Source organism: Protopterus annectens, chromosome 1.part1, assembly GCF_019279795.1.
Source record: "Protopterus annectens isolate FY-2018-M chromosome 1.part1, PAN1.0, whole genome shotgun sequence".
NCBI classification, from domain to species: Eukaryota; Metazoa; Chordata; order Ceratodontiformes; family Protopteridae; genus Protopterus; species Protopterus annectens.
In genome coordinates, this window is record NC_056726.1 from 1,000,456,059 (window position 1) to 1,000,472,218 (window position 16,160).

The window sequence follows — 16,160 nt, forward strand, 5'->3', positions numbered from 1 at the left end:
CCACCCAGTTCGGGTTTGTGAAAGGCAGATCATGCCTCCTGAACCTGATCGACTTCTTTGAGGCAGTCACCAAAGCTGTAGATGAGGGTAAGGTGGTTCACACAGCCTATCTTGACCTCGCCTAGGCTTTCAACACCATCCCCCATTCTGGAATTATAACTAAACTCACTAAACTAGGTATAAATCCCTACATCACAAGATAGGTTGCCAACTGACTCACTGACTGAACCCACACTGTAAAAGTTGCAGACTCCAAATCTGACCTCAAAGCAGTAACAAGTGGAGTGCCACAGGGTCCCTTCCTGGGACGTCTCCTGTTTGGTATCTACTTTTCTGAAGTACAGGCTAACACAGAAGCCCTCCGGCTAATGAAGTTCACAGATGACTGCAAACTAGGAGCCATAGTCAAGTCCCCAAATGATGTGGACATCCTACAGAAGGGCCTCGCTGAGACAGATGCCTGGTGTCAGAGCCATGGCCTCAGGCTCAATGCCAAAAAGTGCAGTGTCATCTCCTTTGGTAAAAACTCTGTACCCATGAACTACCACATAGGCAGCAATCTACTTAACACCGAATGCATGATAAGAGACCTTGGAACCCAGGTGGACAGTAGTCTCTCCTGTGATAGTCACATCACCACAGTAGTCAGGAAGTCCTTCTATGTGGCACACCTCATCATAAAAGGGTTCTCATCCAAGAAAAAAGAGGTCATTGTTCCCCTCTACTCGACACTCATTAGACCCGTTATAGAGTACAATGCCCCTTTTGGAATGTACCTCACAAGACATCTGCAGCAGCTGGAAAGGCCACAGAAGTACCTCACAAAGAGGATTACTGGACTCAAACAAATGCCCTACACTGACTGCCTCAAAAAAATCCAGCTTTACTCCGTAGCATATCGCCTACTCCGAGGTGATCTCTGCCTAACATATAAAGCTATGTCAAACCCAGAGCTGTTGGACATGCTACACCTAAAGAATTCCCAATCCCTCTGAGCTACACGCTGTAGGGACCTAAACCTTGTCACCACAATAAACAGGACATGCTGGAGGGATAGATTCCTGTCCCAGAGACTTCCCATACTCTGGAACAGGCTACCCATCTATGTCAAGCAAAGTTCTTCATTTGCACTCTTCAAGAAAAATCTTGATGAGTTGATGGGAAATAGGAAATACACCCCGGGGATCACTTCTGTGTCTCTGCTCGACAGTGGCACAGGAAAATAACTTTCTTGGGTGGCGTATTCCAGGGAACCTTGTTGGTTAGGCTTATGTAGGCCCTTGGGCCAATAGCCTAGTACCTATCTATTCACCTATGAACCTATACGAAGTAAGTAGGCTAATGACCCTAGGGTCCTTACAAGCCAAGTCAAGTACTACCCTTATTTCAATGATCAGCATCTACTGTCCCTGTCCAAGAGGGACACAGGTGGAAGCCCCAGGGTGAATTTATGGATACCCATCCAATCGTCCAGATTACATTTGAAGTAGGCCAATGAGATGCTTCGTTTGACATGAAGAGGAAGTCTATTCCAAAGGTGTGGTAACCTCTGGGAGACAAACCTGTCCCTTAAGCAGGTTCTATTAATGTCGCATACCAGGTTAAGGTCTTTGGAGCAAGTAACCCATGTACCTTTTAACTTATGGGGATGCAGTAATTCTAGTAAAGCAGGATCAGATATTATCTTGTACGCAAGGCAGAGACAGCCTCTGAGTAGTCTGTATGAAACAGAATAAAGTGACAGTGATTTCAGGCAATCCACACACAACAGATGCTGAAAACCTTGAATTTTCCTTGTGAGGAACCTTTGTGGTCTCTCCAATTGCTGCAGGTGCTTGGAAAGTGCATACCAAAAGGGGCGTTGTACTCAGTTATTGGCCTGATAATGGAAGAGAACAGGGAGGTTATAACTTCTTTTTTTTCTGGAGGCAATACCGTTACTTATGAGATACAAATCCTGTGTGGAGGCTATGGCTCCTGATAGGTCATATTTCATGCTATTTAAAAGGCAGTCGGGGATATTGTCAGAGTCCATGGATGCAGTCTATTTAGCCTTAGAGAGAGCACTGATGACCTGTTCCCTAGTGACAGTTGGGGGAGTTATATTGGATGGCATTTCCTGAAAGAAGGCTGGGAGGAAAGGAGGAAAGTTACTGCTGAATTTATCTGCGAGTAGGTTTGCTATATTTTCTGTCTCAGTATGTGTGGCTTCATTAACAATAAATTCTACACACATTTATACATTACCTTTGAGGTTATAGACATAGGTAAAGAATGCCTTGTGATTGTCCTTAGCCTCTTCTTCTCCTTTTGACTTTTTCCAGTTAGGGGTCACCATAGCAGAACAACAGTCTGCAGAAAGACTGGCAGTGGAGTTTTATGGTACTGAGCTGTCAGCTCAGTGCCCAACCCTCCACAGAAGGCACACACTCACACCTAGGGCCAATTTATTGTCCAATCCACCTACAGCATGACTTTGGGATGTGGGAGGAAACCAGAGCACCCAGAGAAAACCTATGCGACTGCAGGGAGGACATGCAGACTCCACAGAGATGGCATCCCAGCCAAGAGTCAAACCAGGGAACGGCAATGCTAACCACTGTGGCCAAGTGATTGTCCTTAGCCTGAGAGGCCAAATTTACCTCAAATATAGCTTTGGTAGACTTTGTGTTCTCTGAATTGTTTGCTTAGCTTGATGATGCTGCTTTTATCCTGATGGGGGCTACACCTCCCAATCTTATCCATTATTTCCTTCCTTCTGCTATACAGCTTACCGATGTTGTGATTCCACCGGTTGGATTGTTTTTTGAGTTAGTACTGTACTTATTTCTGGTGGGTACAGCTGCCTCTGTGCAGCTATTAACATGCATGTATACAGTTTGTGTGAACAGTTCCACATAGGGTGCCATGCTTTCAGGGTTTAGGAGGTGCATGTGGAATGAGCTCATCTTTTTAGTTCTGGTATTTGAACATGCTGGATGTTTCACAATGTGGAATTATCTGTTCAATATGCAACAGCATATTTGGCCATTTCATGATATCCTATGCTTTTTCATTACATCTTGTCATGCCTAGATGCAACTTATGTAGTATTAACAATATTTGTTTACATAACTATGTAGAAATACTGGGTCTAGATTACATTGCCGAAGCAGCAAAACAGCGAATGCAGTTTCAGTGACACATAAACAGCAAACTACCACAAAAGCGAACGGCCAGGTCGCAGATTTTTTTCCTAGGGAAAAAATCAGTAGACCAACTAGATACGATACACCATCTAAAGCATAACAAAGTGCTGGGATGTGCCCCCCACACCCCTCCTAACTAAATATACCAACTCCGAGACTGCACTACAGTGGGGTAAAGAGCAGTTTCACAGCAACGGCCAAGTAGTTCTTTTCCCTTTATGCTTTTGTGGTAGTTCGCTGTTTATGTGTCACTGAAACTGCATTTACTGTTTTGCCATTTTGGCGATGTAATATAGACCCAAAATACCTAGTTTATTTCCTTTAAATATCAGTCCTTTTTTACATGATAACTGATGTCTAAATAGAAGATACATTTTTGATTCTATCTGGTTATTCAATGATGCAATCTTGTACCAGCTACAATTCTAAATTACTTTTAGTATAAGCTTTTAACTCTTGCAGTTTCTTTTTAACACCTTTACTAACCAACTTCACACATCCTGTCCTCAGTCATCCCTCATACAGCACTCAGATGATTCCACAATCATCTCCATTGCTGACAACCCCTCTGACCTGCTCACCCTAACACAAACATCTTTCAACCTCACTGAAACATGGCTTACTAAAAAACAACTCATACTTAACCCTAAAAAGACAAAACTTCTCTTCCTCCCAAAATCCCTCCACCATCTTAAATCCTTATTCACCATCAAATCCCTTAACAAAACTAGTATCATAACTGAAACTCACACAGCTCCTTGGAGCAATTATAGATTACCAACTTAAATTTGACCTCCATGTACTTCACTGTATCAAGAAAACCCACCAAAAGCTTGGCCTGCTGTACAGAAACAGACACCAGACTCCAGAATCTCACTTGCCCATGCATACCTTCTCCCTAACTTCTTCTACAGCTCGCAAATCTTAACTAACTTACCGCCTTCACTACTTTCTAAACTTGAAACCACCTACAACAAAGTTGCTAGGTTTACAGCTAATCTGTCTTCTGAATCACACCACTGATATTCTCTCTGGAAACTCAGCTAGCTAGAGTTTTCTAATCAACTCTTATTTCCTGAACTTGTCATCATCCATTCTATCTTGAACAAGCCCTCCTCCTGCCCTAATATATCCTCACCTGTCTCCCTCTATCACCCCCCCTCGATCCCTCAGAAGCTCTTACCAATGTCGCTTACAGATTCACAAACCTAAAAAATCTATTGGACAGAATCTCAAGAGCTGCTTTCCCGCTCTTTCATGGAACAAGCTTCTCATGACCCACATAAAGATTACCCACGTCCACGAATTAAAAAACTCTCAAAAATTACCTGAATAGCACCTGGACCTGTCCCTGCCATCATCCCACTTGAACCCATTCTTTTCTCCTTCATTACCTTCTCCACCCCTCCCTTTCCTTCCTGTTCATCCCCTCCCTCGAATTCTCCTATCAAAACCAACTTCCTTATTATGACAAGACAGTCATCTACACTCTCACTTCTCTTTCATTTCCTACCTCTGGAACCATGCTGCATCCTAACTGCAATTTGGTTTTTATATTAAATATCTACGCCTACTGTGGCTTATAAAACAAACTGCTTTGAATTGTACAGTTGTTCACCGATGGCAATCCCAATGTGTTTTTGCCAGTTTTTAGTTATTACCTAGTCCTATAATTACTACTTAGTTTAAATGTCTCTATTGTTGCTTTCTATTACTTTTACTGTTACGGACATTTACTTAATTATTTTATTGTACACGTTGTACTGTATTTTACTTCAATCTTGTCATTTTTCTTGCTTAGTTGTACTGTAGAGCTTTTCTTCCCAGGCTTCCGCTGAAAAAGGGCATTAGCTCATTCGTACTATTCTGGTCAACAAATGTCAAATAAATAAATAACATTTCTCTGTTGACAATGGTAACCATGACCCAGTCTGTAGCTCTTCATCCTTCTCTAAGTTATCCTCTTTTTTTATTGAGATACACTTTGCTAAAGGTATCCGCAGTGTGCATAAGCTTCCTTGGCCTATACTGAATTTGCAAGCCTTACTTTTGCAGTAATATTCTTTGCACATGTACAAAAGCTTTATGTAAAGACATACGAAAGGTATTTTCAAGTGGTTTGTGGTCATATTCCACTGTAATAGTTTTTCTAAAAATGTAGTGGTTGGCCTTTTGGCATCTGAAGGCAATTCCTAGCATTTTTCATAGGTAGTCACTAGACAGGCAGTCTAAGAGATCATTGAGGAACCTAGCCCTTTTTTTCCCAATTGCCCCAGAGCACTGCCTGGTCAACAGACCTACCCAGCATCACAAAGCTAGGTAAATGGAGGCTGAGGGAATCAGACCATGGACTACAGAAATCAATGTCTTAATCATGTGTCCTAACTGCCAGATTTCTTTGTTAGTTTGTGTATTTTTTGTCTGAGCTGCTATCATATCATGACTTACACACACAGGCAATATGTCTGCCTTCCTATAACAGAACTGCTCTTAAGCTTTAGCTGGCACCAGCTTCTTGGGTTGTGTGTAGTATCATGTCATAGCATTTAAGAGCTAATGTTGTCATTGCTACATATGTGAGCAATTCAAACTTTTTTCCTTGATCTGCTGACCAACATGGGGTTGGGAGTTTTTAAAGGGACTGGGAGTTTTTATAAGGGGTTGGGAGTTTTTATAGTAGTTGAGGTGTTTACCTCACAGACAAGATGCAGGGTTTGATTCTCACCTTTGATAGGGTAATTGGCTAGGCTTAAAATGGCCCACATGGGCAGCTAGTTAAGTACTTACCTATGAAACCTATGAACATCATACTCTATGTTGTTACAGTTTTCTTAATGGCACTGAACTCTGACTGTAACATTCTCAGTGTATGTAGATTTCTGCATATTCACAGTAGCTTTTATCTTGTCAGTATCCAGTTGAAAACCATGCTTTATCAACATTTCTCATATATTTCAAAGAAGTGACACATATCTGGTACTTGGTTTAAGACTGTGATACCTGAATATGTCCAACAATGTAATCTGTTGTCTGCTATGTTCCTGGTTTATATCACCACAGCCTGACTATCAGTTATTATACTGACCACTCCAGCTATCTCAAGTATGTTTGTATAGCTTTCCTGAACTATTCCCGGTGCTGATGTTCACTCGCCGTTACTGATGGAATCCTGGTAAGTTTCTTTTCCTTCGCTTAGCAATATGCTTAAATTCGGTGGGTCGCCACGTCTGATCTGAGGTTGCGTTCTGAGCGGCGGGGCGGCGGGACGGCAGGGGGCCCCGGGGGGGGTGGGGGCAGACGGGCAGGCCATCCTCTCCCCCCTCCCCGGGAACTACCCCGCTCGCCCGCCACCACACTACCCCCACCAGACTTCCGGGTGGTGGGAGGAGGAAGGCCGACGCGGCCCCGGTGCACGGGAACCAGGCGGGCGGGTGTTGGGATCCACCCTGGGAGGGCAGCTCGGTGGCGCTACCACTGACAGCCTCTGGAGGGGGTGGGCCTGATGCGCGCCTGCTCCCTCCCATCCTCGGATGGGCTTCCCGGCTCGGGGCGGCGGGGGGACTCGTCTCCTCCATCCGCGTCTCTCCCTGGGGGGATGGGGGGCCCACCGTGGGCTCCCTCGACTCCCCGGCCGCACCCTCCACAGGGGCCGGATGACCCCCTGGGGCGATGGAAGGCATGACGACCCTCAGACAGGCGTAGTCCCGGGAGTAACCCGAGGCCGCATAGTGCATTCGAAGTGTCGATGATCAATGTGTCCTGCATTTCACATTAGTTCTCGCAGCTAGCTGCGTTCTTCATCAACGCACGAGCCGAGTGATCCACTGCTCAGAGTTGTACTGCTTCTCGTCAGCCGGGGGGGGCACCGTTGCCTGCCCGGCGTCGCACCTCGAGATGAGCATGCGAGGTTTCACGGGCATCGTTGTGGGTGCCCGGACCGGGGTTACTGGCCTCGCACCGCAGGATAGCAGGGAGTCCCGCGGCGGCCGGCGCGTGGCTGCACCGTCAACCTCCCGGGTCTTCGAACCAACACCCCGCGTGGGGCGGAATGTTCTCTGCAGGTACCCGTGACCGACATTGAGGGGTGAGGACTCCATTGTGCCACCCCTGGGGTGGCCCCGCGTGGCTAGAGGGGAGGCCGCCGCCCCCTTGCCGGGACGGCACCCTCTCCCTTCCCCCTGCCACGGCAGGGAGCCAGCCGCCTCCAGGGCGTGTGGTGGACCGCACCACCAGGCCGTGCACACACCCCACCACCATCCCCTCGTGGCGGTGGAGGGGTGCCCACGCCTCCCGCAACACAGACGGACCCCCCTCTCTCCCACCGCCGGGAGCCACAGGCTCGGGGGGCACGGAGGGACAGGAGTCCAAGAGAGGCACGGAGAGTGTGAGGTACGGAGGGTTGGGGCGGTGGAGTGTGAGAGGCCCTGGTACCTGGGGACGGCGCCATCCTGGGACCCTCTGCATTAATGATCCTTCCGCAGGTTCACCTACAGAAACCTTGTTACGACTTTTACTTCCTCTAGATAGTCAAGTTTGATCGTCTTCTCGTCGCACCGCCGGGGCCGTGACCGACTCCAGCGGGGCCGATCCGAGGACCTCACTAAACCATCCAATCAGTAGTAGTGACAGGTGGTGTGTACAAAGGGCAGGGACTTAATCAACGCGAGCTTATGACCCGCACTTACTGGGAATTCCTCGTTCATGAAGAATAATTGCAATCTCTGGTCCCTATCAAGAATGGGGTTCAGCGGATTACCCGGACCTGTCGGCCAAGGGTAGACACAAGCTGATCCATTCAGTGTAGCACGCGTACAGCCCTGGACATCTAAGGGCATCACAGACCTGTTATTGCTCAATGTTGTGTGGCTGAAAGCCACTTGTCCCTCTAAGAAGTTGGAGACGACTGCATGGGGCCGCATAACTAGTTAGCATGGCGGAGTCTCGTTCGTTATCAGAATTAACCAGACAAATCGCTCCACCAACTAAGAACGGCCATGCACCACCACCCACAGAATCGAGAAAGAGCTATCAATCTGTCAAACCTTTCCGTGTCCGGGCCGGGTGAGGTTTACCGTGTTGAGTCAAATTAAGCCGCAAGCTCCACTCCTGGTGGTGCCCTTCCGTCAATTCCTTTAAGTTTCAGCTTTGCAACCATACTCACCCTGGAGCCCAAAGATTTTGTTTTTTCCGGAAGCTCCCCGGCGGGTCATAGGAATAACACCACCGGATCGCTAGTCGGCCTCGTTTATGGTCAGAACTACGACAGTATCTGATTGTCTTCGAACCTCCGACTTTTGTTTGTGATTAATGAAAACATTCTTGGCAAATGCTTTCGCTTTCATTCGTCTTGTGCCAGTCCAAGAATTTCACCTCTAGCGGCACAATACGAATGCCCCCGGCCGTCCCTCTTAATCATGGCCCCAGTTCCGAAAACCAACAAAATAGAACTGGAGTCCTATTCCATTATTCCTAGCTGAAGTATTCAGGCGACCGGCCTGCTTTGAACACTCTAATTTTTTCAAAGTAAACGCTTCGGATCCCGGGAACTATCGAACTATTAGCCTGACGAGCCTGGTCTGCAAGGCCATGGAACGTAATGTCATGGAACTCATAAACAAAGACACTGGTAACCTCCAAACTCTGGATCCCACCCAGTTCGGGTTTGTGAAAGGCAGATCATGCCTCCTGAATCTGATCGACTTCTTTGAGGCAGTCACCAAAGCTGTAGATGAGGGTAAGGTGGTTCACACAGCCTATCTTGACCTCGCCAAGGCTTTCAACACCATCCCCCATTCTGGAATTATAACTAAACTCACTAAACTAGGTATAAATCCCTACATCACAAGATAGGTTGCCAACTGACTCACTGACTGAACCCACACTGTAAAAGTTGCAGACTCCAAATCTGACCTCAAAGCAGTAACAAGTGGAGTGCCACAGGGTCCCTTCCTGGGATGTCTCCTGTTTGCTATCTACTTTTCTGAAGTACAGGCTAACACAGAAGGCCTCCGGCTAATGAAGTTCACAGATGACTGCAAACTAGGAGCCATAGTCAAGTCCCCAAATGATGTGGACATCCTACAGAAGGGCCTCGCTGAGACAGATGCCTGGTGTCAGAGCCATGGCCTCAGGCTCAATGCCAAAAAGTGCAGTGTCATCTCCTTTGGTAAAAACTCTGTACCCATGAACTACCACATAGGCAGCAATCTACTTAACACCGAATGCATGATAAGAGACCTTGGAACCCAGGTGGACAGTAGTCTCTCCTGTGATAGTCACATCACCACAGTAGTCAGGAAGTCCTTCTGTGTGGCACACCTCATCATAAAGGGTTCTCATCCAGAAAAGAGGTCATTGTTCCCTCTACTTTCGACACTCATTAGACCGTTATGGGTACAATGCCCTTTTGAATGTACCTCGAGCATCTGCAGCAGCTGGAAAGGCCACCAGAAGTACCTTCACAAAGAGGATTACTGGACTCAAACAAATGCCCTACACTGACTGCCTCAAAAAATCCAGCTTTGCTCCGTGAGCATATAAGCCTACTCCGAGGGTGTGATCTCTGCCTAACATATAAAGCATGTCCAAACCCAGAGCTGTTGGACATGCTAGCACCTAAAGAATTCCTGTAATCCTCACAGAGCTACACCGCTGTAGGGACTAAACCTTGTCACCACAATAAACAGGACCATGCTGGAGGGATAGGTCCTGTCCTGTGAGACTTCCCATACTCTGGAACAGGCTACCCATCTATGTCAGAAGCAAAGTTCTTTCATTTTGGCACTCTTCAAGAAAAAATCTTGATGAGTTGATGGGAAATAGGAAATACCCGAGGATCACTCTCTGTGTCTCTGGGCCTCGACAGTGGCACAGGAAAATAACTTTCTTGGGTGGCGTGATTCCAGGGAACCTTGTTGGTTAGGCTTATGTAGGCCCTTGGGCCAATAGCCTCAGTACCTATCTATTCACCTATGAACCTATCACAGGCTAAGTAGGCTAATGGACCAGGGTCCTTACAAAGCCAAGTCAGAAAGTACTACCCTTATTTCAATGATCAGCATCTACTGTCCCTGTCCAAGAGGGACACAGATGGAAGCCCAGGGTGAATTTATGGATACCCATCCAATCGTCCAGATTACATTTGAAGTGACCAATGGATGCTTTCTGTTTGACATGAAGAGGAAGTCTATTCAAAAGGTGTGGTAACCTCTGGGGAGACAAACCTGTCCCTTAAGCAGGTTCTATTAATGTGCGACGCCAGGGTTAAGGTCTTTGGAACCAAGTAGCCCATGTACCTTTTTAGCTCTATGGGGATGCAGTAATTCTAGTAAAAGCAGGATCGGAGAAATATTATCTTGTCGCGTGAAGGCAGAGACAGCCTCTGAGTAGTCTGTATGAAACAAGGAATAAAGTGACAGTGATTTTCAGGCAATCCACACACAACAGATGCTGAAAACCTTGAATTTTCCTTGTAGAGGAACCTTTGTGAATCTCTCCAATTGCTGCAGGTGCTTGGAAAGTGCATACCAAAGGCGTTGGTACTCAGTTATTGGCCTGATAATGGAAGAGAACAGGGAGGTTATAATCTCTCTTTTTTTTTCTGGTAGGCTACCGTTACTTATGAGATACAAATCCTGTGTGGAGCTATGGCTCCTGATAGGAGTCATATTTCATGCTATTTAGTAGGCAGTCGGGGATATTGTCCAGAGTCCATGGATGCAGTCTATTTAGCCTTAGAGAGCACTGATGACCTGTTCCCTAGTGACAGTTGGGGAGTTATATTGGATGGCATTTCCTGGAAAGAAGGCTGGGAGGGAAAGGAGGAAAGTTACTAGCTGAATTTATCTCAGAGTAGAGTTTGCTATATTTTCTGTCTCAGTATGTGTGGCTTCTATTAATAATAAATTCTACACACATTTATACATTACCATCTTGAGAATTATAGACATAGGTAAAGAATGCCTTGTGATTGTCCTTAGCCTCTTCTTCTCCTTTTTGACTTTTTCCAGTTAGGGGTCCACCATAGCAGAACAACAGTCTGCAGAAGAGACTGGCAGTGAAAAGAGTTTTTATGGTACTGAGCTGTCAGCTCAGTGGGCCAACCCTCCACAGAAGGCACACACTCACACCTAGGGCCAATTTATTGTCCAATCCACCTACAGCATGACTTTGGGATGTGGGAGGAAACCCAGAAAGCACCCAGAGAAAACCTATCTGCGACTGCAGGAGGGACATGCAGACTCCACAGAGATGGCATCCCAGCCAAGAGCTCAAACTACATAGAGGCAGCGCAATACTTGCTAACCATCTGTGGCCAAGTTTGATTGTCCTTAGCCTGAGAGTGCCAAATTTACTCTCAAATATAGCTTTGGTAGACTTTTGTGTTCTCTGAATTGTTTGCTTAGCTTGATGATGCCTTTTATCCTGATGGGGCTACACCTCCCAATCTTAATCCATTATTATTTCCTTCCTTCAAGAGTATACAAGCTTACCGATGTTGTGGATTCCACCGGTTGGATTGTTTTTTGAGTTAGTACTGTACTTTATTTCTGGTGGGTACAGCTGACCTCTGTGCAGCTATTAACATGCATATATACCCAGTGCCTGTGTGGAACAGTCTCACATAGGGTGCCATGCTTTCAGGGGTTTAGGAGGTGCATGTGGAATGAGCTCATCTTTTTAGTTCTGAGTATTTGAACATGCTGGATAAGTTTCACAATGTGGAATTATCTGTTCAATATGCAAACAGTACATATTTGGCCATTTCATGATATCCTATCGCTTTCTCATTTACATCTTGTCATGCCTAGATGCAACTTATGTAGTATTAACAATATTTAGTTTACATAACTATGTAGAAATTCTGGGTCCTAGATTACATTGTCGAGAAGCAGCACAAACAGCAAATGCAGTTTCAGTGACACGCAACAAACAGCAAACTACCACAAAAGCGAACGGCCAGGTGCTTAGATTTTTTCCTAGGGAAAAAATCAGTAGACCAACTAGGATACGATACACCATCTAAAGCATAAGCAAAGTGCTGGGATGTGCCCCCACACCCCTCCTAATCTAACCAATATACCAACTCCGAGACTGCACTACAGTGGGAGTAAAGAGCAGTTTCACAGCAACGGGCCAAGTAGTTTGTTTTTTCCCTTTATGCTTTTGTGTAGTTCGCTGTTTATGTGTCACTGAAACTGCATTTACTGTTTTGCCATTTTGGCTGATGTAATATAGACCCAAAATAGCTCTAGTTTATTTCCTTTTAAATATCCAGTCCTTTTCTTACATGATAACTGATGTCTAAATAGAAGATACATTTTGATTCTATCTGGTTATTCAATGATGCAATCTTGTACCAGCTACTAATTCTAAATTACTTTTGAGTATAAGCTTTTAACTCCTTGCAGTTTCTTTTTAACACCTTACTAACCAACTTCACACATCCTGTCCTCCAGTCATCCCTCATACAGCACTCAGATGATTCCACAATCATCTCCATTGCTGACAACCCCTCTGACCTGCTCACTCCTAACACAAACATCTTTCCAACCTCACTGAAACATGGCTTACTAAAAACAACTCATACTTAACCCTAAAAAGACAAAAACTTCTTCCTCCAAAAATCCCTCCACCATCTTAAATCCTTATTCACCATCAAATCCTTTAACAAAACTAGTATCATAACTGAAAACTCACACACAGCTCCTTGGAGCAATTATAGATTACCAACTTAAATTTGACTCTCCATGTACTTCACTGTATCAAGAAAACCCACCAAAAGCTTGGCCTGCTGTACAGAAACAGACACCAGACTCCAGAATCTCACTCCTTGCCCATGCATACCTTCTCCCTAACTTCTTTCTATTACAGCTTGCATGATCTTAACTAACTTACCGCCTTCACTACTTTCTAAACTTGAAACCACCTACAACAAAGTTTAACTGGGTTTACAGCCTAATCTGTCTTTCTGAATCACAATTCACTGATATTCTCCTCTCTGAAACTCAGCTAGCTAGAGTTTTCTAATCAACTCTTATTTCCTGAACTTGCCCAATCATCCATTCTATCTTGAACAAAGCCCTCCTCCTGCCCTAATATATCCCTCACCTGTTCCTCTATCACCCCCTCGATCTCCTCAGAAGTTTTACCAATGTCGCTTTTTACAGATTCACAAACCTAAAAATCTATTGGACAGAATCTCAAGAGCGCTTTTCCTTTCATGGAACAAGCTTCTCATGACCCACATAAAGATTTACATACTCCACGCCCACGACCAAAGAAAATGTGCCTCACCTGAATGTGTTACCTGGACCTGTCCCTGCCATCCCTACTTGAACCCATTCTTTTTCTCCTTCATTACCTTCTCCACCCCTCCCTTCCTTCCTGTTCATCCCTCCTCGAATTCTCCCCTATCAAACCAACTTCCTTATTATGATGACAGTCCTTCACACTCTCATACTTCTCTTTCATTTCCTACCTTCTAAACCATGCTGCATCCTAACTGCAATTTGTTTTTATATTAAATACTCACGCCTACTGTGGCTTATGTAAAACAAACTGTTTTGAATTGTACAGCGTTGTTCACCGATGGCATCCAATCGCTTTTGCCAGTTTTTGAAGTTATTACCCAGTCCCATAAATACCGCCAGTTTAAAATGTCTCTCATTGCTGCTTTCATTACTTTTACTGTTACTTATACTACTTAATTATTTTATTGTACACCAAAATGCATTTCCACTCAATCCACAGTTTTCTCGTTTCTAGTTGCACTGTAGAGCTTCTTTCTTCCCAGGCTTCCGCTTGAAAAGGGCATTAGCTCAGTCGTATTTCATTCTGGCCTGCAAATGTCAAATAAATAACATTTCTCTGTTGACAATGGTAAACTGCCAACCAGTCTCGTAGCTCTTCAACTCTCTGTTATCCTTTTTTTATTGAGACACACCTTTGCTGAAGGTATCCCAAGTAGTGTGCATAAGCCTCGGCCTATACTGAATTTGCAAGCCTTACTTTGCAGTAATATTCTTTGCACATGTACAAAAGTTTATGTAACATTATGCCTAAAGGTATTTTCAAGTGGTTTGTGTCATGATGTCCACCGTAATAGTTTTTCTAAAATGTAGTGGCTGGCCTTTGGCATCTGAACCTGCACCCCAGCACTTCACAGGTAGCCTCACTAGACAGGCAGCCCACAGACTGTATTGGAGGAACCTTAGCCCCTTTTTCCAATTGCCCCAGAGCACTGCCTGGTCAACAGACCCACCCAGCATCACAAAGCTAGGTAAATGGAGGCTGAGGAAATTGCATCTTCATGGACTGCCAGAAAATCAATGTCTTAATCATGTGTCCTAATCGCCAGATTTCTTTTGTTAATTTGTATTTTTGTCTGAGATGCTACATGACTTACACACACAGGCACATGTCTTCCTTCCTATAACAGAACTGTTTCAAGCTTTAGCTGGGCTGGCACCAGCTTTGGTTGTGTAGTATCATGTCATAAAGCATTTAAGAGCTAATGTTGCTGTTGGTTGTTATGTGAGCAATTCAAACTTTTTTCCTGATCTGCTGACCTCAACATGGGGTTAAGTTTTGAAGGACTGGGAGTTTTGAAGTATGTGCCGGGGAGTGATAGTAGTTGAGGTGTTACCATGCAGACAAGATGCAGGGTTTGATTCTCACCTTTGATAGGGTAATTATTAGGCTTAAAATGGCCCAATATGGGCAGCTAGTTACATTTTTACCTTATGAAACCTATGAACATCATACTCTATGTTGTTGTTATATTTCTTAATGGCACTGAACTTTGACTATAACATTCTCAGTGTATGTAGATTTCTTGCCATTCACAGAAGCTATCTTGTCAGTATCCAGTTGAAAAACCATGCTTTATCAACATTTCTTATATATTTCAAAGAAGTGACACATATCTGTACTTGGTTTAAGACTGTGATACCTGAATATGTCCAACAATGTAATCTGTTGTTCAAGAGCCCTGGTTTATATCACCACAGCCTGACTATCAGTTATTATACTGACCACTCCAGCTATCTCAAGTATGTTTGTATAGCTTTCCTGTGCTTGAGCTCCTGTGTTGATGTTGACTCATTGCTACTGATGGAATCCTGGTAAGTTTTTCCTCGCTAGCAATATGCTACCCGTGGCTCACGCCTGATCTGAGGTTATGCTCTGAGGCTGGCGGGCGCAAGTGGACGCAGGGGCCCTGGGGGTGGGGCAGACGGGCAGGCCATCCTCTCCTCCCTGAACTACCCCGCCGCCACTGACACCACTCCCCACCAGACTGGTGGTGGGAGGAGGAAGGCCGACGGCCCCGGTGCACGGGAACCTGTGCGGGCGGGTGCTGGGATCCACTCCTGGGAGTGTGGCAGCTCGTGAGCTACCACTGACAGCTCACATAGGCAGGCCTGATGCCTGCCCCTCCCCATCCCTGGATGGCTTCCCGGCTCGGGCGGCTGGGGACCCGGCCCTTCATCCGGCTGCCTCCCTGGGAGGATGGGGGGCCCACCGCAGGCTCCCTCGACTCCCCGGCCGCACCCTCCACAGGGGCCGGATGACCCCCTGGGGCGATGGAAGGCATGACGACCCTCAGACAGGCGTAGTCCCGGGAGTAACCCGGGGCTGCATAGTGCATTCGAAGTGTCGATGATCAATGCATCCTGCAATTCACATTAGTTCTCGCAGCTAGCTGCATTCTTCATCAACGCACAAGCCGAGTGATCCACCGCTCAGAGTCGTACTGCTTCTCGTCAGCCGGGGGGGCACCGCTGCCCGCCCGGCGTCGCACCTCGAGATGAGCACGCGAGGTTTCACGGGCGTCGTCACGGGTGCCCGGACCGGGGTTACTGGCCTCGCACCGCAGGATAGCAGGGAGTCCTGTGCCGGCTGACACGTGGCCACACCGTCAACCTCCCAGGTCTTCGAACCAACACCCTGCATGGGGCGGGGTGTTCTCCG

General features: G+C 45.9%; 2 non-coding genes across 2 annotated transcripts; both read right to left on the reverse strand.

The window, feature by feature from the left end:
* Positions 1–6,870: 6,870 nt before the first annotated feature.
* LOC122817651 lies at positions 6,871–7,024 on the reverse strand. Its single transcript, XR_006367308.1, has one exon. It is a non-coding gene; the product is annotated as a 5.8S ribosomal RNA (ribosomal RNA).
* Positions 7,025–15,785: 8,761 nt separating this feature from the next.
* LOC122817668 lies at positions 15,786–15,939 on the reverse strand. The gene has a single exon (XR_006367312.1). It is a non-coding gene; the product is annotated as a 5.8S ribosomal RNA (ribosomal RNA).
* Positions 15,940–16,160: the final 221 nt, after the last annotated feature.